The following is a 26,859-nucleotide window of genomic DNA, read 5'->3' as shown; positions in this document are numbered from 1 at the left end:
GCACGCGCGGCCAAAGGAAGATGGCCGCGCCCACCGACCACCAATGGAATAACGGACATCGCTGCTATTTTCACCCCCCCGTGCAGGATTGGGGACGTTGGACATGCGCACACCACTACGCCACCAACGGAAAACTACGCAATATCTGGGGGAAGAAGCCACGCCCATCCGACCTGACCAGCCTGATTGACAGGCGAAAATGACTACTTTGGTAACGTATTTCGGCAGCATAGGTGGGGAATCGGGGTCCACAAACTACACTATTGTAATGCACAGCTCAGGCCCTATTTAACAGTATTTTTATCTCATACCGAAAAAAACGGGGTGATAGGTTCCCTTTAATGGTGGTTTTGTGGAGGTGTGAAGGTCTACATTCATGTGCCAAGTTTCAGTCAACAGGAATCTGTGTTCATGTACCGCTATCCGTCAAAAATGTATTTATAAAAAAAGGTTAATCTTTTCAAAATTTGTTTAAGAACGCTGTGGCTGACCCCTAAGAACACCCACAGATGTAACACAACATGTCTCCTATTTGATTTTAGAGAGTTTAAAATTAATAGATATTGTCTCTGCAACATATTAAACGAGAAGTTTTATTATTTTTAGAAAGTCTCCAAGTATATGAAAATTAATTCTGCCTTAAAATACATTGTCTTGGCAGGAAGAGTAAAAGATAAATATTAGCTTTTTGTATTGATTGTAATCACATACCTTTTTATGGTTATGCAGACATCGGATTGGACAGTTTAGATTGGAGATCACTTCACCGGAATTTAAAGGCACTATATATTTTGGCACATGTGACGCATGGACAAGAGACCATACTGCAAGAACCTTCGAGCTGGTAAGACAAACTTCTTAGGGTGAGGTCACAAGTAGTAGATTTGCTGCATAATTTCTGCGACTATCCAATTCATCTGAATGAGGGCATAACTCTAATCACACTCTGTTCATATCCTACACAATTCCAAATCTAACAGGTTTTTCAGTCCAGTTTGTTCAACAAATCTGCCACGTGAACTCGCCCTTACATGCTCATTCACTGCTTTTAACTCTTTGTGTTTAAATTTGGAAATATCGGTTCTTTGCCATGTACAGAGTCGTATAAGCATTGGTTTGTAGTACTATGATTCTTGCACTTGCGGTAGCTGTTTTGTGACAGACACTATAGAATAATGCCTAGACTTTTGAAAAAAAATGGCCATATTAATTATACAGTATGATTCTGCTCTATAATGTTTCTTCATTTGGCAATTTACAGTATTTTTTACTTTATAATAAAAATATTGCTAATAGTGCAAATTTAGTAGGCAAGGCAGTGCCCGACCAACATGACTGCTTTATTAATAATCAGGCTCACCATTCATAAAGCGTCGTGCCCATTGTGTTTGTGCACACCGTGTTTTGCTGGCTGTCATGGAGAGAAATTTGCAGCAATTTATAACTTTTTATAACTTCACTTTCCCTTCCTGATATTGATTCGTCTTGTAAGGCAGGAGGGGAAACTGAGCGTGATGTGTGTTCAGCTTCCTTACAGTCCAAAGTTGTCTTCATGTACCCTAAAAAAGATGAAAAAGCAAGAAAAAAACATTAAAAACTATTTTTTTACCTCTTATTTCATCCTGCAATGTGATGCAGTTGGAAATCAGAAGAAATTTAACCTATTTTGCACAGGTTGGCAGGATTTTCTGCTCTGTATATCATCACTTATATAAATGTATAGTTAGCCTTATTAACCCAATAAGGCGGTTGTCCTCTTCTATCTATTCTAGCCCATAGGCTCAGTAATGTGTAAAATGACAAACTGATATTTAGTTAACCTCCATGAATTTAATGCTGCTGCTTTACCACCACATTAGTCCACCAGTCCATTTTGATTGGCTTCAGTGGTGATGCCAAAAAGACATCGCTGCACGCTGTCACTGAGTTCAGTGGCTCAAACGATGTAGATGCATGAGTCAGAGAGCTCAATGATTGACTGCATGCTGTCAATTTGACATCAACACCCCATCAAGTGACAGTGTACAGCCGTTAAGTGTTTAAGCAAGCAATTATTTTACAGTATGTGTTTCTTTTAGAGCCCTGTGCATAATTAGGGTTATTAATAGTAATGAGTGAATATACTCGTTACTTGAGATTTCTCGAGCATGCTCGGGGGTCCTCCGAGTATTTTGTAGTGCTCGGAGTTTTAGTTTTCAGCGCCGCAGCCGAATGATTTACATCTGTTAGCCAGCACAAGTACATGTGGGGATTCCCTAGCAACCAGGCAACCCCCACATGTACTTTTGCTGGCTAACAGATGTAAATCATTCAGCTGCGGCAATAAAAACTAAAACTCTGAGCACTAAAAAATACTAGGAGGACCCCCGAGCATGCTTGAGAAATCTCAAGTAACGAGTATATTCGCTCATCATCACTAGATATTTACTATCTTATCTGTCCTGAGTCCTGACTGTATCATCAAAGTCCCTTATTAGGGTAAAATAACCATTAGGTTAATGGTTAAAATTAAAACATATTCGCATCTGATTTTCTGCAGGAGCTGGATATTAAAAATACCTATAATCTAGTACGGTTGACAGCCATATGATACATCAGATACCTGTAAGCTGAGAACAGTGAGAGTCCTTCTGAATTTACATCTTGTAGCTGCCTCGTTTCTCTGCCAAATAACCTGAAACCTCAATTAACTTACTCTGTTGTGGATTTACACAACAATCAGCTTTAAAGGGAATCTGTCACCCCATTTTTCACCTATAAGCTGCGGCCACCGCCTTCAAGGGCTTATCTACAGCATTCTGTAATGCTGTAGATAAGCCCCCCCCCGATGTAACCTGAAAGATAAGAAAAACAAGTTAGATTATACTCACCCAGGGGCGGTCCAGTCTGATGGATCAGCGCCTCCCATCTTCATACAATATCGTCCTCTTCTTTGCTTCCTGTTGCGGCTCCTGTGCAGGCGTACTTTATCTGGCCTTTTGAGGGCAGAGCTAAGTACTGCAGTGCGCATGCGCCGGGATAGGTCAGAGAGGCCCAGCACCTACGCACTGCAGTACTTTGCTCTGCCCTCAACAGGGCAGATAAAGTACGCCTGCACCGCAGCTTGAAGACAAGAAGAGGACGTCATCGTATGAAGATGGGAGGCACTGAACCCGGACTGCGACGCCCATCAGACCGGACCGGACAGCACCAGGACCGCCCCTGGGTGAGTATATTCTAACTTGTTTTTCTTATCTTTTAGGTTACATTGGGGGCTTATCTACAGCATTATAGAATGCTGTAGATAAGCCCCTGATGGCGGTGGCCTTAGCTTATAGGCGAAAAATGGGGTGACAGATTCCCTTTAACCCCTTAGTGACAGAGCCAATTTGGTACTTAATGACCGAGCCAATTTTTACAATTCTGACCAGTGTCACTTTATGAGGTTATAACTCTGGAACGCTTTATCGGATCCCGCTGATTCTGAGACTGTTTTTTCGTGACATGTTGTACTTCAAGTTAGTGGTAACATTTCTTCGATATTACTTGCGAATCTGGTGAGCACTTTGAACCCCCAAGTGCTTCACAGAAGTTTATAACGTAGAGCCGTGAAAATAAAAAATCTCATTTTTTCTACAAAAATGATCTTTTTGCCCCCAAATTTTTATTTTCACAAGGGTAACAGGAGAAATTAGACCACAAACGTTGTTGTGCAATTTCTCCTGAGTACGTCGATACCCCATATATGGGGGTAAACCACTGTTTGGGCGCACCGCAGAGCTTGGAAGAGAAGGAGTGTCGTTTTACTTTTTCAATGTAGAATTGGCTGGAATTGAGATCGGACGCCATGTCACGTTTGGAGAGCCGCTGATGTGCCTAAACAGTAGAGACCCCCCACATATGACACCATTTTGGAAAATAGACCCCTTAAGGAACTTATCTAGATGTGTGGTGAGCACTTTAAACCCCCAGGTGCTTCACAGAAGTTTATAACGTAGAGCCGTGAAAATAAAAAAATCGCATTTTTTCTACAAAAATGATCTTTTTGCCTCCAAATTTTTATTTTACCAAGGGTAACAGGAGAAAATGGACCCCAGAAGCTGTTGTACAATTCGTCTTGAGTACGCCGACACCCCATATGTGGGGGTAAACCACTGTTTGGGCGCATGGCTGAGCTCGGAAGCAAAGGAGCGCCATTTGACTTTTCAATGCAAAATTGACTGGAATTGAGATCGGACGCCATGTCGCGTTTGGAGAGCCCCTGATGTGCCTAAACAGCAGAAACCCCCCAAAAGTGACCCCATTTTGGAAACTAGACCCCCCATGGAACTTATCTAGATGTGTAGTGAGAACTTTGAATGCCCAAGTGCATCACAGAAGTTTATAATGCAGAGTCGTGAAAATAAAAAATATATATTTTTTAACAATAAAGATTTTTTAGCCCCCAAATTTTTATTTTCACAAGGGTAACAAGAGAAATTGGACCCCAAAAGTTGTTGTCCAATTTGTCCTGAGTATGCTGGTACCCCATATATGGGGTAAACCACTGTTTGGGCGCACGGCAGAGCTCGGAAGGGAAGGAGTGCCATTTTGGAATGCAGACTTTGATAGAATTGTCTGCGGGCGTTATGTTGCGTTTGCAGACCCCTAATGTACCTAAACAGTAGAAACCCCCAACAAGTGACCCCATTTTGGAAAATAGACCCCCCAAGGAACTTATCTAGATATGTGGTGAGAACTTTGAATGCCCAAGTGCTTCACAGAAGTTTATAATGCAGAGTAGTGAAAATAAAAAATATTTTTTTTCCCACAAAAAAGATTTTTTTAGCCCCCAAATTTTTATTTTCACAAGGGTAACAAGAGAAATTGGACCCCAAAAGTTGTTGTCCAATTTGTCCTGAGTATGCTGGTACCCCATATGTGGGGGTAAACCACTGTTTGGGCGCACGGCAGAGCTCGGAAGGGAAGGAGCGCCATTTTGGAATGCAGACTTTGATAGAATTGTCTGCGGGCGTTATGTTGCGTTTGCAGACCCCTAATGTACCTAAACAGTAGAAACCCCCAACAAGTGACCCCATTTTGGAAAATAGACCCCCCAAGGAACTTATCTAGATATGTGGTGAGAACTTTGAATGCCCAAGTGCTTCACAGAAGTTTATAATGCAGAGTAGTGAAAATAAAAAATATTTTTTTTCCCACAAAAAAGATTTTTTTAGCCCCCAAATTTTTATTTTCACAAGGGTAACAAGAGAAATTGGACCCCAAAAGTTGTTGTCCAATTTGTCCTGAGTATGCTGGTACCCCATATGTGGGGGTAAACCACTGTTTGGGCGCACGGCAGAGCTCGGAAGGGAAGGAGCGCCATTTTGGAATGCAGACTTTGATAGAATTGTCTGCGGGCGTTATGTTGCGTTTGCAGACCCCTAATGTACCTAAACAGTAGAAACCCCCAACAAGTGACCCCATTTTGGAAAATAGACCCCCCAAGGAACTTATCTAGATATGTGGTGAGAACTTTGAATGCCCAAGTGCTTCACAGAAGTTTATAATGCAGAGTAGTGAAAATAAAAAATATTTTTTTTCCCACAAAAAAGATTTTTTTAGCCCCCAAATTTTTATTTTCACAAGGGTAACAAGAGAAATTGGACCCCAAAAGTTGTTGTCCAATTTGTCCTGAGTATGCTGGTACCCCATATGTGGGGGTAAACCACTGTTTGGGCGCACGGCAGAGCTCGGAAGGGAAGGAGCGCCATTTTGGAATGCAGACTTTGATAGAATTGTCTGCGGGCGTTATGTTGCGTTTGCAGACCCCTAATGTACCTAAACAGTAGAAACCCCCACAAGTGACCAAATTTTGGAAACTAGACCCCCTAAGGAACTTATCTAGATATGTGGTGAGAACTTTGAAAGCTCAAGTGCTTCACAGAAATTTATAATGCAGAGTAGTGAAAATAAAAAAATATATTTTTTTCCAACAAAAAAGATTTTTAGCCCCCAAGTTTTTATTTTCACTGGGGTAACAGGAGAAATTGGACCCCAAAAGTTGTTGTCCAATTTATCCCGAGTACGCTGATGCCCCATATGTGGGGGTAAACCACTGTTTGGGCGCACGGCAGAGCTCAGAAGGGAGGGAGTACCATTTGACTTTTTTAGCGCAAAATTGGCTGTCGTGTTTGGAGACCCCCTGATGTACCTAAACAGTGGAAACCCCCCAATTCTAACTCCAACCCTAACCCCAACACACCCCTAACCCTAATCTCAACCCGATCCATAATCCTAATCACAACCCTAACGATAATCACAACCCTAACCCCAAAACAGCCCTAATCTCAACCCTAACCATAACCCTAATCAAAACCCTAAATCCAACACACCCCTAACCCTAATCCCAACCCTAACCCTAATCCCAACCCTAATCCCAAACGTAACACTAATCCCAACCCTAATCCAAACCCTAATCCCAACTCTAACCCTAACTTTAGCCCCAACCCTAACTTTAGCCCCAACCCTAACCATAACTTTAGCCCCCGTCGTCACAAAAAAAGTTCAATGTAACCTTTTTTTTGTACGTCGCGTCCGCCATTTCCGTGGATGCGTGGCTGTAACTCTGCCCCCTCCTCCCCAGGACATAGACTGGGCAGCGGATGCGTTGAAAAACTGCATCCGCTGCCCACGTTGTGCACAATTTTCACAACGTGCGTCGGTACATCGGGCCGACGCATTGCGACCGCCCCGTACCGACGCAAGTGTGAAAGAAGCCTAAGGCTACTTTCACACTAGCGTCGTACTCGGCCCATCGCAGTGTGTCGGGCCGAAGTACCGATGCTAGCGTTGTAAGCGCCGCACAACGGGTGCAGCGGATGCTGTTTTTTCAACGCATCCGCTGCCCCATTGTGAGGTGCGGGGAGGCGGGGGCGGAGTTCCGGCCACGCATGCGCGGTCGGAAATGGCGGACACGTCGCACAAAAAAGTTACATGTAGTTTTTTTTGTGTCGACGGTCCGCCGAAGCACGACGCATCCGTCGCACGACGGATGCGACATGTGGCAATCCGTCACAATGCGTCGCTAATGCAAGCCAATGGAGAAAAAACGCATCCTGCAAGCACTTTTGCAGGATGCGTTTTTTCACCAACGACGCATTGCGACGGAAGCCAAAAAACGCTAGTGTGAAAGTAGCCTAACCCTAACCCTAGCCCTAACCCTAACCCTAAATTTAGCCCCAACCCTAACCCTAACTCTAACCCTAACTCTAACCCTAACCCTAACTCTAACCCTAACCCTAACCCTAACCCTAACTCTAACCCTAACCCTAACCCTAACTCTAACCCTAACCCTAACCCTAACCCTAACTCTAACCCTAACCCTAACCCTAACCCTAACTCTAACCCTAACCCTAACCCTAACTCTAACCCTAACCCTAACCCTAACTCTAACCCTAACCCTAACCCTAATTTTAGCCCCAACTTGTCTTCTCCTGCCGGCCGGCAGATGGCAGCAGATGGCGGGCGCACTGCGCATGCGCCCGCCATGATGAAAAAGCCGGCTGGCAGGAGAAGACAGAAGAGGACCCAGGGACCCCGGGTGAGTATGATAGGGTCCCCGAATCCCCCTATTTCTCTGTCCTCTGATGTGCGATCACTAGTGTTGAGCGATACCGTCCGATACTTGAAAGTATCGGTATCGGAAAGTATCAGCCGATACCGGCAAAGTATCGGATCCAATCCGATACCGATACCCGATACCAATACAAGTCAATGGGACTCAAGTATCGGACGGTATTCCTGATGGTTCCCAGGGTCTGAAGGAGAGGAAACTCTCCTTCAGACCCTGGGATCCATATAAATGTGTAAAATAAAGAATTAAAATAAAAAATATTGCTATACTCACCTGTCCGACGCAGCCTGGACCTCAGCGAGGGAACCGGCAGCGTTGTTTGTTTAAAATTCGCGCTTTTACTTGGTTACGTGAAGTCCCGGCTTGTGATTGGTCAGGGCGGCCATGTTGCCGGGACGCGGACCAATCACAGCAAGCCGTGATGAAATTACGTCACGGCTTGCTGTGATTGGTCCGCGTCCCGGCAACATGGCCGCCATTAACCAATCACAAGCCGTGACGTCACGGGAGGCTGGACACGCGCGCTTTTTAAAATACGCGCATGTCCAGCCTCCCGTGTCGTCACGGCTTGTGATTGGTTAATGGCGGCCATGTTGCCGGGACGCGGACCAATCACAGCAAGCCGTGACGTAATTTCGTCACGGCTTGCTGTGATTGGTCCGCGTCCCGGCAATATGGCGCCGTGACCAATCATAAGCCGGGACGTCACTGGAGGCTGGACACGCGCGCTTTTTAAAATACGCGCATGTCCAGCCTCCCGTGACGTCACGGCTTGTGATTGGTTAATGGCGGCCATGTTGCCGGGACGCGGACCAATCACAGCAAGCCGTCACGTAATTTCGTCACGGCTTGCTGTGATTGGTCCGCGTCCCGGCAACATGGCGCCGTGACCAATCATAAGCCGGGACGTCACTGGAGGCTGGACACGCGCGCTTTTTAAAATACGCGCATGTCCAGCCTCCCGTGACGTCACGGCTTGTGATTGGTTAATGGCGGCCATGTTGCCGGGACGCGGACCAATCACAGCAAGCCGTGACGTAATTTCGTCACGGCTTGCTGTGATTGGTCCGCGTCCCGGCAACATGGCCGCCCTGACCAATCACAAGCCGGGACTTCACGTAACCAAGTAAAAGCGCGAAATTTAAACAAACAACGCTGCGGGTTCCCTCGCTGAGGTCCAGGCTGCGTCGGAGAGGTGAGTATAGCAATATTTTTTATTTTAATTCTCTCTTTTACACATTATTACATTAATGTTGTTGCGATACCCGATACCCGATACCACAAAAGTATCGGATCTCGGTATCGGAAATTCCGATACAGCAAATATCGGCCGATACCCGATACTTGCAGTATCGGAATGCTCAACACTAGCGATCACATCAGAGGACAGAGAAATAACTGATCGCTTTTTTTTTTTTTTTTTTTGCGGTCGCCGGTAAACTGTTAATTACCGGCGATCGCAAAGCAGGGGTCGGTGCAAACCGACCCCGATCATGTTCTTTGGGGTCTCGGCTACCCCCGGCAGCCGAGACCCCAAAGAACATCCGGGTGCCGGGCGGCGGGCGCACTGCGCGTGCGCCCGCCATTTTTTCCCGGAAAAAAGATGGCGGCGCCCATGGGGAGACACGAGGAGCACCGGGGGAGGTAGGTAAGTATTGGGGGGCTATTGGGGGCCATCGGGGACCACATTTCTCTGTCCTCCGATGTGCGATCACATCGGAGGACAGAGAAATTAAACGGCAAATCGCGTTTTGGTTTTTTTTGTTGCGACCGCCGGTAAACGGTTAATTACCGGCGATCGCAACTCGGGGGTCGGTAAAAACCCCCCGAATCATGTTCTCTGGGGTCTCGGCTACCCTCGGCAACCGAGACCCCAGAGAAAATCCGACTCTGGGGGGCGCTATTCACTTTTTCCACTGCGCCGTTAATTAACGGCGCTGTGGATTAAGTACCCTTAGCGGCCGCCGTTAAAAGGCGTATCGGCGGTCGTTAAGGGGTTAAGACTACTTTCCCAAAATTTGTATTTGTTGAGATTTTGATGTTGCAGATTTTCGGCATCAATTCTGCACCTGTTTTCTAAATTATGGTAGGTTACTTGTTTTTTTTTTCAGATGTATTTTTATTGCATTTTTGATGCTGAGGTTTTTCTCTCTTTTTGGTATGTCTTGATTTACACTGTGTTCCAAATTATTATGCACATAGAGTTTAGGAGTGATAAGGTTAGAATTTTTTTGTTTGTCATTTAAACTCATTGATGGTGATGTGTGTCAGGGCTCTTTATATCACTGAAAGCAATTGCAGATACCTGTGCAAATTAGTTTGGCAGGTGTGTCCAAATAAAGGCAAGACTGCTTAAGAAGGCTGTTCCACATTATTAAGCAGCCTACATTTTTTGCCAAAATGGGAAAGAAAAAGGATGTGTCGGCTGCTGAGAAGCAACAAATTGTGGAGTATTTAGGTCAAGGCATGACTACAATCAACATTGCCAAGACACTTCATCGTGATCATCGCACAATCAAGAAGTATGTAGCTGATTCCCAGCACCCACATGTGCGTGCTGATAAGGAAAAATTGAGGAGGTAAGGTTAAAAGAGCAGCTGCAAAAATGCCTTGTCATAGCAGCAGACAAGTTTTTGAAGCTGCTGGTGCCTCCAACGTCCCCAGAACAACAAGATGCAGGGTCCTTCAGAGGTTTGCAGCTGTGCATAAGCCATCCTGTTGACCACCTCTATCCACTGCAACAAGCAGAAACGGCCCCAGTGGGCCAAACGATACATGAAGACTGACTTCCAAACTGTTTTGTTCACCGATGAGTGCCGTGCAACGCTCGATGGTCCAGATAGATGGAGTGGAGGATGGACACCCCATGAAAACATGGCTAAGGCACCAACAAGGAGGAGGTGGAGTAATGTTTTGGGCTGGAATCATGGGGAGAGAGATTGTCGGCCCCTTTATGATCCCTGAAGGGGTAAAGATGAACTCCATAATCTATGTGGAGTTTCTAAAACAACACTTCCTGCCATGGTTCAAGAGGAAGAACCGTGCTTTCCGCAGCAAGATCATTTTCATGCATGATAATGCACTGTCTCATGCTGCAAAAAACACATCTGCATCTCTGGCTGCTATGGGCATAAAAGAGGACAAACTTATGGTGTGGCCACCATCTTCCCCTGACCTCAACCCCATTGAGAACCTCTGGAGCATCATCAAAAGGAGTGTCTATGATGACGGGAGGCAGTTCACATCTAAGCAACAGCTCTGGGAGGGTATTCTGTCCACATGCAAAACAATTGAAGCAGAAACCATCCAATCCAAAAATTGACAAATTCAATGGACGAGAGAGTTCAGAAGCTTCTTTTGAACAAGGGGTCCTATGTGCAAATGTAACATCACCTAGAATAAAGTTTTCACTTGAAAACAGTTTGATTTCATTTTGTAATAAGCTGATAATGCTAATAACTTCACAATTGACCATTTTTTTGTTCAAAATTTAAAAAAAAGGTTGAAAACTGCTGTGCATAATAATTTGGAACATGCATTTTGAGTGTTTATTTTTTTAAAAAAGATACTGTTTTCATAGGCAGTTTTTTCCAAAACATTGCAATTATACTAGAATAGTAGATGACTGGAAAATAACAATGACTGCAATTCAGATAGGTAATTTAGAGAAAATATGAGGAAATATTATTTGCATAATAATTTGGAACACAGTGTAAATGACTAATAACAAAAGACTGACTGGCACTTCCAAGCTAATGTGAATAGGTGCATACTAGGAGCAGCCACCTCCATATACAATATACAAAAAAAGTTGCACTCTATTGTGCTAAAGCATGTCAATATGAAATATATGAAATATGAATAGCAATACTGCTGCTGGAAACTAGGAAAAAAATTAGACGCTTAGCACATAATTTGGCCAATGCATGCATGCCCATCAACAAATGTCAAGATGGTGCTGGGACTCTACGTGTCTAGTGTGAATACCTCTCTTAGGCTGAAGTCTGAATTCCAGGGTGAATGTGGATACCTCTCTCAAAAAAGCCTGCATTTATGGGTAGGTATGTACCTGCTGTAATTAAAACCACATGTTGAAGGGTGTTTTTACCAAGTAAAAAAAAACATTTGTCTTGATAAAGACGCTGGTAAGATGTTGTGAATAGTGATGGGCGAACCCCCCCCCGATGTTCGGGATTGGCGGGTTCGCCCGAGATTTTTCTAAAGTTTGAGTTCAGGGCCCCGGACTCGGACTTTACATATATGGAATGGGAAGGGGGAACTATAGAAAAAATATTCAGAAAAATTCTCACGCTAGAGTTCATATGAGTTTATGCCAGCAGGGGGCGCATCACCGCAAGTTTACGGTGCTTCATTTCCCTGCATTCCATTAATTTCCCAGTTTATACAGCCAGGAGCAACTGCTGTATTATCAGGCTTCTGGTTGTAAATGTATTTAACCCATTCAGATGGATTTACAGTGTGGGACATGACTGGTCGCGGGAAAGGTATGGGATATTGTTGCTTTTTAATTTTAGTTTTTTTACAGAACGATGGTCTTCAGGTAGATTAAGCGTACAATAAAGATTTTAAAACCCTATGTGTGTATTTATTTTATTAAAATACTTTATTCATAATGTGTGTGTGTATTATTAACCCTTTACTACTATTGGATTAATAATGGATAGGTGTCTTATTGACATCTCTCCATTATTAACCAGGCTTAATGTCACCTTACATAAGCAAGATGACATTAACCCCTTATTACCCCATATCCTACCGCTACTCGGGAATGGGAAGAGAGAGGCTAAGTGCCAGAATAGGCGCATCTTACAGATGTGCCTTTTCTGGGGTGGCTGGGGGCAGATGTTTGTAGCCAGGGGGGGGCCAATAACCAGGTTCCCTCTGTAGGCTAATAATATCTGCCCTCAGTCACTGGCTTTCCCACTCTGGCGGAGAAAATTGCGCGGGAGCCCACACCAGTTTTTTCCGTGAATTAACCCTTTATTTTAACACCTAGAGCCACCAAATTTTGCACACAGACACTTCTAACATTAGTAGTGAGGAATATGTAAAAAATAAGGAATATGAAATGGTTTACTGTATGCAAACCATGTCTCATATCCTGTCGGGTTTGTTAAGGAGATATCAAAAGCCGGCAATTGAATTACCAGCTTTTAAGCTATCTAGCATTGTATGAAATATAAATATATATATATATATATATATATATGTTTGTCTCACTGATATATATATATATATATATATATATATATATATCTATATATATAAGAGGCATTGTGATTACTCGCTAATCCCGCCCCCTGCACAGTAGCTCCGCCCCCCACTACATCACCACACACAATCCCGCCCCCCACCACATTACCACACATAATCCCGCCCCCCAACATATCACCACACATAATCCTGCCCCCACCACATTACCACACATAACCCACCCCCCAACACATCACCACACACAATCCCGCCCCCCACCACATTACTACACATAGTACCGCCCCCCAACACATCATCATACATAATCCCGCCCCCCAACACATCACCACACACAATCCCGCCCCCACCACATTACCACATATAATGCCGCCCCCCACCACATCACCACACATAATCCTGCCCCCCACCCCATTACCACACAATCCCGCCCCCATCACATTACCACACACAATCCCGCCCACTCACCACATTACCACACACAATTCCGCCCCCCACCATATTACCACACACAATCCCGCCCCCCCACTACATCACCACACATTATCCTGCCCTCTCACCACATTACCACACAAAATCCCACCCCCCACTACATTACCACAGATAATCCCGCCCCCAAACACATCACCACACATAATCCCGCCCCCAAACACATCACCACACATAATCCCGCCCCCACCACATCACCACACATAATCCCGCCCCCCACCACACATAATCCCACCCCCCACCACATCACCACACATAATTCCGGCCCCCCTCCACATCACCACACATAATCCTGCCCCCCACCACATTACCACACATAATCCCGCCCCCCACTACATTACCACACATAATCCCGCCCCCCACCACATCATCACACATAATCCCCCACCACATGACCACACATAATCCCGCCCCCCACCACATCACCACACATAATCCTGCCCCCACCACATCACCACACATAATCCCGCCCCCCACCACATCACCACACATAATCCCCCCACCCCATTACCACACATAATCCCGCCTCCCACCCTATTACCACACATAAACCTGCCCCCACCACATCACCACACATAATCCCGCCCCCCACCCCATTACCACACATAATCCCGCCCCCCAACACTTTACCACACATAATCCCGCCCCCCACCACATTACCACAGATAATCCCGTCCCCCCACCACATTACCACACATAATCCCGCCCCCACCACATCCCCACACATATTCCCGCCCCCCCACCACATTACCACAGATAATCCCGCCCCCCACCACATCACCACACATAATCCCGCCCCCCATCACATTACCACAGATAATTCCGCTCCCCATCACATTACCACACATAATCCCACCCCCACCACATTACCATACACAATCCCGCCCCCCACCACATTACACACACAATCCCTCCCCCACCACATTACCACACACAATCTCGCCCCCCACCACATCACCAAACATAATCCTGCCCCCCACCACATCACCACACATAATCCCGCCCCCAGCACATTACCACACATAATCCTGCCCCAACACATCACCACACATAATCCCGCACCCTCACCCCATTACCACACATAATTCCAACCCCCACCACATCACCACACATAATCTCACCCCCCACATCACCACACATAATCCCACCCCCCTACCACATCACAACACATAATCCCCCTCACCACATCAACACACATAATCCCGCCCCCCACCCCATTACCACACATAATCCCGCCCCCCACCCTATTACCACACATAATCCCGCCCCCCACCACATCACCACACATAATTCAGCCCCCCACCACATCACCACACATAATCCCGCCCCCTCACCCCATTACCACACATAATCCCGCCCCCCACCCTATTACCACACATAATCCCACCCCCCACCACATCACCACACATAATACCGCCCCTTACCCCATTACCACACATAATCCCGCCCCCCCACATTACCACAGATAATCCCGCCCCCCACCACATCACCACACATAATCCCGCCCCCCACTACATCACCACACATAATCCTGCCCCCCCACCACATTACCACAGATAATCCCACCCCCCATCACATTAACACACATAATCCCGCCCCCCACCACATTGACCAGATAATCCCGCTCCCCAACATATTACCACACACAATCCCACCCCCCACCACATTACCACACACAATCCCACCCCCCACCACAACACCACACACAATCCCACCCCCCACCACATCACCACACATAATCCCGCCCCCTCACCCCATTACCACATATATTCCTGACCTCACACCCCCCACCACATCACTCCACATAATCCCGCCCCCCACCACATTACCACACATAATCCCGCCACCCACCACATAATCACACATAATCCCACCCCACCACATCACCACACTTTATCCCGCCCCCTCAACACATCATCACACATAATCCTGCCCCCCACCACATCACCACACATAATCCCGCCCCCCCACCACCTCACCACATATAATCCCGGCCCCCACCACATCACCACACATAATCCTGTCCCCCCACCACATCACCACACATAATCCCACCCCCAACCCCATTACCACACAAAACCCCACCCCCCCAAAATCACCACACATAATCCCACCCCCCACCACATCACCACACATAATCCCATCCCTCCACCACATCACCACACATAATCCCACTCCCCAACACATTACCACATATAATCCCGCCCCCACCACATCTCCACACATAATCCTACCCCCCAGCACATCACCACACATAATCCTGCCCCCCACCCCATTACCACACAAAATCCCACCCCCCACCACATCACTACACATAATCCCGCCCCTCACATTACCACACATAATCCCTCCCCCACCACATTACCACAGATAATACCACCCCCCACCACATTACCACACATAATCCCACCCCACCACATCACCACACTTTATTCCGCCCCCTCAACACATCATCACACATAATCCTGCCCCTCCCACCTCACCACACATAATCCCGTCCCCCCACAACATCACCACACATAATCCCGCCCCCACCACATCACCACACATAATCCCGCCTCTCCACCACATCACCACACATAATCCCGCCCCCCACCACATTACCACACATAATCCCACCCCCACCACATCACCACACATAATCCCACCCCTCCACCACATCACCACACATAATCCCGCTCCCCCACCACATTACCACACATAATCCCGCCCCCCACCACATTAGCACACATAATCCCGCCTCCCACCACATCACCACATATAATCCCACCCCTCCACCACATCACCACACATAATCCCGCTCCCCCACCACATTACCACACATAATCCCGCCCCCCACCACATCACCACACATAATCCTACCCCCCAGCACATCACCACACATAATTCTGCCCCCCACCCCATTACCACACATAATCCCACCCTCCCACCCACGCCACATCACTACACATAATCCCGCCCCCCCACATTACCACACATAATCCCGCCCCCCACCACATTACCACACATAATCCCACCCCACCACATTACCACATATAATACCACCCCACCACATCATCACACTTTATCCCGCCCCCTCAACACATCATCACACATAATCCTGCCCCCCACCACATCACCACATATAATCCCGGCCCCCACCATATCACCACACATAATCCTGTCCCCCCACCACATCACCACACATAATACCGCCCCTTACCCCATTACCACACATAATCCCGCCCCCCCACATTACCACAGATAATCCCGCTTCCCACATCACCACACATAATCCCGCCCCCCACCACATCACCACACATAATCCTGCCCCCCCACCACATTACCACAGATAATCCCGCCCCCCATCACATCACCACACATAATCCCGCCCCCCACCACATTAACACAGATAATCCCGCTCCCCAACATATTACCACACATAATCCCACTCCCACCACATTACCACACACAATCCCACCCCCCACCACATTACCACACACAATCCCACCCCCCACCACAACACCACACACAATCCCACCTCCCACCACATCACCACACATAATCCCGCCCCCTCACCCCATTACCACACATATTCCCGACCTCCCACCCCCCACCACATCGCTCCACATAATCCTGCCCCCCACCACATTACCACACATAATCCCGCCACCCACCACATAACCACACATAATCCCTCCCCCACCACATTACCACAGATAATACCGCCCCCCACCACATTACCACACATAATCCCACCCCACCACATCACCACACTTTATCCCGCCCCCTCAACACATCATCACACATAATCCTGCCCCCCACCACATCACCACACATAATCCCGCCCCCCCACCACCTCACCACATATAATCCCGGCCCCCACCACATCACCACACATAATCCTGTCCCCCAACCACAACACCACACCTAATCCCACCCCCCAACCCCATTACCACACATAATCCCGCCCCCCCAAAATCACCACACATAATCCCACCCCCCCACCACATCACCACACATAATTCCGTCCCTCCACCACATCACCACACATAATCCCACTCCCCAACACATTACCACACATAATCCCGCCCCCACCACATCACCACACATAATCCTACCCCCAGCACATCACCACACATAATCCTGCCCCCCACCCCATTACCACACAAAATCCCACCCTCCCACCCCCCACCACATCACTACACATAATCCCGCCCCTCACATTACCACACATAATCCCGCCCCCACCACATCACCACACTTTATCCCGCCCCCTCAAAACATCATCACACATAATCCTGCCCCCCACCACATCACCACACATAATCCTGCCCCTCCCACCTCACCACACATAATCCCACCCCCCACCACATCACCACACATAATCCCGTCCCCCCACAACGTCACCACACATAATCCCGCCCCCACCACATCACCACACATAATCCCGCCCCCCCACATCACCACACATAATCCTGCCTCTCCACCACATCACCACACATAATCCCGCCCCCCACCACATTACCACACATAATCCCGCCCCCCACCACATCACCACACATAATCCCACCCCTCCACCACATCACCACACATAATCCCGCTCCCCCACCACATTACCACATATAATCCCACCCTCCCACCCATGCCACATCACTACACATAATCCCGCCCCCCCACATTACCACACATAATCCCACCCCCCCACATTACCACACATAATCCCGCCCCCCACCACCTTACCACACATAATTCCGCCCCCACCACATTACCACAGATAATACCGCCCCCCACCACATTACCACACATAATCCCACCCCACCACATCACCACACTTTATCCCGCCCCCTCAACACATCATCACACATAATCCTGCCCCCCACCACATCACCACACATAATCCCGCCCCCCCACCACCTCACCACATATAATCCCGGCCCCCACCACATCACCACACATAATCCTGTCCCCCCACCACATCACCACACATAATCCCACCCCCCAACCCCATTACCACACATAATTCCGCCCCCCCAAAATCACCACACATAATCCCACCCCCCCCACCACATCACCACACATAATTCCGTCCCTCCACCACATCACCACACATAATCCCACTCCCCAACACATTACCACACATAATCCCACCCCCACCACATCACCACACATAATCTTACCCCCCAGCACATCACCACACATAATCCTGCCCCCCACCCCATTACCACACAAAATCCCACCCTCCCACCCCCCACCACATCACTACACATAATCCCGCCCCTCACATTACCACACATAATCCCGCCCCCACCACATCACCACACTTTATCCCGCCCCCTCAACACATCATCACACATAATCCTGCCCCCCACCACATCACCACACATAATCCTGCCCCTCCCACCTCACCACACATAATCCCACCCCCCCACCACATCACCACACATAATCCCGTCCCCCCACAACATCACCACACATAATCCCGCCCCCACCACATCACCACACATAATCCCGCCCCCCCACATCACCACACATAATCCTGCCTCTCCACCACATCACTACACATAATCCCGCCCCCCACCACATTACCACACATAATCCCGCCCCCCACCACATCACCACACATAATCCCACCCCTCCACCACATCACCACACATAATCCCGCTCCCCCACCACATTACCACACATAATCCCACCCTCCCACCCATGCCACATCACTACACATAATCCCGCCCCCCCACATTACCACACATAATCCCGCCCCCCACCACATTACCACACATAATTCCGCCCCCACCACATTACCACAGATAATACCTCCCCCCACCACATTACCACACATAATCCCACCCCACCACATCACCACACTTTATCCCACCCCCTCAACACATCATCACACATAATCCTGCCCCCCACCACATCACCACACATAATCCCGCCCCCCCACCACCTCACCACACATAATCCCGCCCCCCACCACACCACCACACATAATCCCGCCCCCCAACCCCATTACCACACATAATCCCGCCCCCCCACCACATCACCACACATAATCCTGCCCCTCCACCACATCACCACACATAATCCCGCTCCCCCACCACATTACCACACATAATCCCGCCCCCTACCACATCACCACACATAATCCCGTTCCCCCGCATTACCACAGATAATCCGCCCCCCCACCACATCACCACACATAATCCCGCCCCCCATCACATTACCACAGATAATTCCGCTCCCCATCACATTACCAGACATAATCCCACCCCCACCACATTACCACACACAATCCCGCCCCCCACCACATTACCACACACAATCCCTCCCCCCACCACATTACCACACACAATCTCGCCCCCCACCACATCACCAAACATAATCCCGCCCCCCACCACTTCACCACACATAATCCCATTCCCCCGCATTACCACAGATAATCCGCCACCCCACCACATCACCACACATAATCCTGCCCCCTACCACCTCACCACACATAATCCCGCCCCCCACCACATCACCACACATAATCCCACCCCTCCACCACATCACCACACATAATCCCGCTCCCCCACCCCATTACCACACATAATCCCGCCCCCCCACCACATCACCACACATAATCCTGCCCCCCCACCACATTACCACACATAATCCCGCCCCCCACCACATCACCACACATAATCCCGTTCCCCCGCATTACCACAGATAATCCGCCCCCCCACCACATCACCACACATAATCCCGCTCCCCATCACATTACCACAGATAATTCCGCTCCCCATCACATTACCAGACATAATCCCACCCCCACCACATTACCACACACAATCCCGCCCCCCACCACATTACCACACACAATCCCTCCCCCACCACATTACCACACACAATCTCGCCCCCCACCACATCACCAAACATAATCCCGCCCCCCACCACTTCACCACACATAATCCCGTTCCCCCGCATTACCACAGATAATCCGCCACCTCACCACATCACCACACATAATCCCGCCCCCCACCACCTCACCACACATAATCCCGCCCCCCACCACATCACCACACATAATCCCACCCCTCCACCACATCACCACACATAATCCCGCTCCCCCACCCCATTACCACACATAATCCCGCCCCCCCACCACATCACCACACATAATCCTGCCCCCCCACCACATCACCACACATAATCCCACCCCTCCACCACATCACCACACATAATCCCGCTCCCCCACCACATTACCACACATAATCCCGCCCCCCACCACATCACCACACATAATCCCGCTCCCTCGCATTACCACAGATAATCCGGCCCCCCACCACATTACCACACATAATCCCACCCCCCACATTACCACACGAGGCTCCGTCACCACACATTACCACATGAGGCTCCGTCCCCACACATTACCACATGAGGCTCCGTCCCCACACATTACCACATGAGGCTCTGTCCCCACACATTACCACCTGAGGCTCCGTCCCCACACATTACCACACGAGGCTTTGTCCTCACACATTACCACACGAGGCTCCGTCCCCACACATCACCACATGCGGCTCCATCCCCACACTTTACCACATGAGGCTCCATCCCCCCACATTAGCACACGAGGCTCAGTCCCCACACATTACCACATGAGACTCCGTCCCCACACATTACCACACGAGGCTTCGTTCCCCCACATTACCACACAATACTCCATCCCCCCACATTACCACACGAAGCTCTGTCCCCACACATTACCACACAAGGCTCCGTCGCCACACATTACCACACGAGGCTCCATCCCCACACATCCCCACACGAGGCTCTGTCCCCACACATTACCACACGAGGCTCCGTCCCCACACATTACCACACGAGGCTCCGTCCCCACACATTACCACACGAGGCTCAGTCCCCACACATTACCACATGAGGCTCCATCTACACACATTAGCACACGAGGCTCCGTTCCCCACATTACCACATGAGGCTCTGTCCCCACACATTACCACATGAGGCTCTGTCCCCACACAATACCACACGAGGCTCCGTTCACCCACATTACCACACAATACTCCGTCCCCCCACATTACCACACAAAGCTCCGTCCCCACACATTACCACACGAGGCTCCTGAGCGTGCCGAGCGTTAGCTGGCTGGAAACAGCTAGTATATATATATATACCTATACTATGTGTAGACATTTATTTTAGCTATTCTATTCTAACCTGTTAGTGTCAATGGCCTCTGCACGCCGGGTGCCGCCTCCTCTTCCTTTATTACTGTTCCCGGCGACTGCTCTGTAAGTTTGAAGGGCAGCGCAAAAAATAACAGTGAGGCGCCGGGAACGCTAATGAAGGAAGAGGAGGTGGCGGGCAGAGGCACTGAGTGATGGCTGAGAGGTGTATGGATTAGGGGGAAAGACCTGCCTCCCTGGCGATTTCGAGGTATGAAAGACAAATTTCAAAAATGAGTATTTCAGCAGTGCCAGGGACCCAAACTAAAAGAGCCACCTTGTCAGAATGCAGCATTAGTGCTGCACAAAGTGTCTCTTTTCCCTGGGAGGTGACAGGTTCCCTTTAATCTTAGGGTATGAGCACATTGGTTTTCTATTAAAAGTTTTTGGAGAGGGTCCGCTTAAAAAAATACCTGAAAAATGCTTGGAAAACTTTTTCAAGTTATATTTATTGTAAAACTTTTTTTGTTGAGCATATAGTATCTGTCAGCAGGTTTTTGCTAACTAATCTGAGACGAGCAAAATATAAGAGCAGAGACTCTGATTCTAGCCATGTATCACTTACTGAGCTGCTTGTGGTAGTTTTTATAAAATCACAGTTTTATTAGCAGGAGATTGTCCCTAGAGGACTTGTAAACCTGCTGTTATATAATCCAACCATGCCCCCATCACTGATTAGCAGCTTTCTGCTTATGCCCACACAGTGTAGACGGAAAATTGTCAAAAAATGATGTGGGTGGGGTTATACAGAGCTCAGCATTCAGAGACCTGCTAGATCTGCAGAAGATACAGTAAAACAATGATTTAGTCAAAAAAGTAGCAAGCAGCCTAGTAATTGATAGATCACTGGATTCAAGGTGTCTTCCCATATGCCATACTGTTATCAGATGAGGTAGCAAAACCTGGTGACAGATTTTCTTTAAGCTTTTATTTTCTGATTCAGATTTCAGATTTTAAAATCACCAGGTGGGAAAAATGAGAATGCGCTATTTCTACTTCTTTCAATTGACTCATGATAGAATCAGCTCCAAACTAGTCTCTGCCAATTAAGAGGCTGAGAAAGATAATTCAGTAAAATAATGTTTTCCAAAATGCTGAAAAACTCTTCAAACCACATTCAGTACAGGCCGTAGCAAGCCGCCCCTCCCCCCGCAGCGTTAGGAGAAGGCCGACATGACATGGGTGTGGAGGTGGTGGGGATATCATTACTGGGGGAGGGGGATATGCAAAGGAGGGGTTTTTTATAGGGTTGGTGTGGGAGGAGTTTAGTAGAGGTAGCCGCCTGGATGGCTGGAAAATCATGTGGTGGCCATTATGGGAGGCAGTGGGGGAGCAGCGTCGGTGGACCCGGCAGGCACGCAGCGGTCCTGACGTGTGTTGCCTCCGGAGCGGTTATCCCCCGATGTGCCTCCCCGGTCCCAGCGCTGGCGCAGGAGCCCCTCAAGGGACCCTCCAGGCTGGGTGCCTGCATGCAAGCGCACTAGTAGGCCCCGGTCTGGGAGGAATCCATCAGCCAGGCTGGGCCTGCGGCGGTGTCCAGGCCTTCTCCTCCAGTGCTGGGGCGGAGCTTACATGCGTCGGGACTTCGACCACTTCCAGTGACGTCACGGCAGGTCGCCGTGCCGATGACCCTGGCAGGTGGTGCTTCGGTGGATGCGGGGCTGCCAGATCTGCCAGTGGATTGCGGATTGCCAGCATTGTCATCCAGCAGGGCTGGTGAGGAATCACGGTGGGTATTGCAGGGAAGCGGAGGGGGCAGTGGGCTTGCGCCTTGAAGGGGCACCTTCCTGGCTGGGCCTGCCGGCTCACCTGAGGCATGCAGATCCGGTATTTCCAGGGTCATTGGGTCTGTCAGGGCTACATCAGCAGGATCCACTGGGTTGTCGGTAGGCGGACCTCAGGCCCCTGAGGGTCCACTGGGAGGAATGAGCTCCCTTGCAGCCCGGTGAGTATAGCTCTATGTTATGACATCCGTTCCCTTGTCACAGTCATTGGGGGTTAGTCAGGGGGTGGGGTCGGTAGTAGCGGGCCTGGGTGATGGGGCTTCAGACGAATTAGGGGGGGCTGGTGTTATGACCCCAATGGCAGAGGGTCTCAGAAATAATTACTAAGTCTGCAAACACAAAAAACCAGCTCATAGGGCAGTGGTAACTGAGCTGACCATATATCTAATCCTAGCACCACAAATAGCAGCAGCCGGGGAACGTGCCTACGTTGGTTCTAGACGTCTCGCGCCAGCCGGAGAACTAACTAACCCTAGAAGGGAAAAGAAAGACCTTTCTTGCCTCCAGAGAAAAGACCCCAAAAGTTGGATACAAGCCCCCAACAAATAATAACGGTGAGGTAAGAGGAAAAGACAAACGTAAGAATGAGCTAGGTATTTAGCAAAGAGAGGCCCACTAGCTAATAGCAGAATATAGTAAGATGACTTATATGGTCAGCAAAAACCCTATCAAAATATCCACACTGGATATTCAAGAACCCCCGAACCGTCTAACGGCCCGGGGGGAGAACACCAGCCCCCCAGAGCTTCCAGCAAAGTCAGGAATCACATTTAGTACAAGCTGGACAAAAATAAGAGCAAAGTAAATAACCAAAAAACAAAGAAGCAGGACTTAGCTTAATTTTGCACGAACCAGGACCAGCAGACAGGAGCAAACAGAAAGGATCTGATTACAACGATGCCAGGCACTGGACTAAGGATCCAGGAAGTTTATATAGCAACACCCCTGGACTAACGACCCAGGTGGGTGCCAAACTGAGGAAAGACAATCCCAGAGTCATATCACTAGTAACCACAAGAGGGAGCCAAAAGTCTAATTCACAACAGTACCCCCCCCCTTAAGGAGGGGTCACCGAACCCTCACCAAGACCACCAGGGCGATCAGGATGAGCAGCGTGAAAGGCACGAACTAAATCGGCCGCATGCACATCAGAAGCAACCACCCAGGAATTATCCTCCTGACCATAGCCCTTCCACTTGACCAGATACTGAAGCCTCCGTCTGGAGAGACGAGAATCCAAGATCTTCTCCACCACGTACTCCAACTCGCCCTCAACCAACACCGGAGCAGGAGGCTCAACAGAAGGAACCACAGGTACAACGTACCGCCGCAACAAAGACCTATGGAACACGTTGTGAATGGCAAACGACACCGGAAGATCCAAGCGAAAGGACACAGGATTAAGGATTTCCAATATCTTGTAAGGACCGATGAAGCGAGGCTTAAATTTAGGAGAGGAGACCTTCATAGGAACAAATCGAGAAGACAGCCATACCAAATCCCCAACACGAAGTCGGGGACCCACACCACGGCGGCGGTTGGCAAAACGCTGAGCCTTCTCCTGTGACAACTTTAAGTTGTCCACCACATGATTCCAGATCTGCTGCAACCTATCCACCACAGAATCTACCCCAGGACAGTCAGAAGGCTCCACATGTCCCGAGGAAAAACGAGGATGGAAACCAGAGTTGCAGAAAATTGGCGAAACCAAAGTAGCGGAAGTAGCCCGATTATTAAGGGCAAACTCAGCCAACGGCAAGAAGGTCACCCAATCATCCTGATCTGCCGAAACAAAACACCTCAAATAAGCCTCCAGAGTCTGATTAGTTCGCTCCGTTTGTCCATTAGTCTGAGGATGAAAGGCAGACGAAAACGACAAATCAATGCCCATCCTAGCACAAAAGGATCGCCAGAACCTGGAAACAAACTGGGATCCTCTGTCAGACACAATATTCTCAGGAATGCCGTGTAAACGAACCACATTCTGAAAGAACACAGGAACCAGATCGGAAGAGGAAGGCAGCTTAGGCAAAGGCACCAAATGGACCATTTTAGAAAAGCGATCACACACCACCCAGATGACAGACATGCCCTGAGACACCGGGAGATCTGAAATGAAATCCATGGAAATGTGTGTCCAAGGCCTCTTCGGGACAGGCAAGGGCAAGAGCAACCCGCTGGCACGAGAACAGCAAGGCTTAGTTTGAGCACAAGTCCCACAGGACTGCACAAATGACCGCACATCCCGTGACAAGGAAGGCCACCAAAAGGACCTAGCCACCAGATCTCTGGTGCCAAAAATTCCCGGATGCCCTGCCAACACCGAGGAATGAACCTCGGAAATGACTCTGCTGGTCCACTTATCAGGAACAAACAGTCTGTCAGGTGGACAAGAGTCAGGTCTACCAGCCTGAAATCTCTACAACACACGTCGCAAATCAGGAGAAATGGCCGACAAGATAACTCCCTCTTTAAGAATACCAACTGGTTCTGCGACTCCAGGAGAGTCAGGCACAAAGCTCCTTGAAAGAGCATCAGCCTTCACATTCTTTGAACCTGGTAAATACGAGACCACAAAGTCAAAACGGGAGAAAAACAATGACCAGCGGGCCTCTCTAGGATTCAGGCGTTTAGCAGACTCGAGATACATCAAATTTTTGTGATCAGTCAAGACCACCACACGATGCTTAGCACCCTCGAGCCAATGACGCCACTCCTCAAATGCCCACTTCATGGCCAGCAACTCCCGATTGCCAACATCATAATTCCGCTCAGCAGGCGAAAACTTCCTAGAGAAGAAAGCACATGGTCTCATTACCGAGCAACCAGGGCCTCTCTGCGACAAAATGGCCCCTGCCCCAATCTCAGAAGCATCCACTTCGACCTGAAAGGGAAGTGAGACATCAGGCTGGCACAAAACAGGCGCCGAAGTAAACCGGCGCTTCAACTCTTGGAACGCCTCCACGGCTGCAGGAGCCCAGTTAGCAACATCAGAACCTTTCTTGGTCATATCCGTCAAAGGTTTAACAACGCTAGAAAAATTAGCGATAAAACGACGGTAGAAGTTAGCAAAACCCAAGAACTTCTGAAGACTCTTAACTGATGTGGGTTAAGTCCAATCATGAATAGCTCGGACCTTGACTGGGTCCATCTCCACAGCAGAAGGGGAAAAAATAAACCCCAAAAAGGGAACCTTCTGTACTCCAAAGAGACACTTTGAGCCCTTAACAAACAAAGCATTCTCACGCAAAACCTGAAACACCATCCTGACCTGCTCCACATGTGAGTCCCAATCTTCAGAGAAAACCAGAATATCATCCAGATAAACAATCATAAATTTATCCAGATACTTCCGGAAAATATCATGCATAAAGGACTGAAACACTGAGGGAGCATTAGAGAGCCCAAAAGGCATCACCAAGTACTCAAAATGACCTTCGGGCGTATTAAATGCTGTCTTCCATTCATCTCCTTGCTTAATGCGCACAAGGTTGTACGCACCACGAAGATCTATCTTGGTGAACCACTTGGCACCTTTAATCCGGGC

General features: G+C 48.7%; 1 protein-coding gene across 1 annotated transcript in view; it reads left to right on the top strand.

Moving 5' to 3' along the window:
• Window positions 1–774: 774 nt before the first annotated feature.
• Window positions 775–26,859, top strand: part of LOC143768447 (intelectin-1-like) — a 95,596-nt gene continuing 69,511 nt past the window's right edge. Inside the window, exon 1 of the mRNA XM_077257126.1 lies at window positions 775–844. The gene's annotated coding sequence lies outside the window, so the exon portion shown is untranslated. The remainder of the gene's footprint in view (window positions 845–26,859) is intronic.

The sequence above is a fragment of the Ranitomeya variabilis genome, chromosome 4 (genome assembly GCF_051348905.1).
Source record: "Ranitomeya variabilis isolate aRanVar5 chromosome 4, aRanVar5.hap1, whole genome shotgun sequence".
NCBI classification, from domain to species: domain Eukaryota; kingdom Metazoa; phylum Chordata; class Amphibia; order Anura; family Dendrobatidae; genus Ranitomeya; species Ranitomeya variabilis.
The sequence above is the reverse complement of the archived record's forward strand: the minus strand, read 5'-3'. Positions and strand labels throughout refer to the sequence as shown.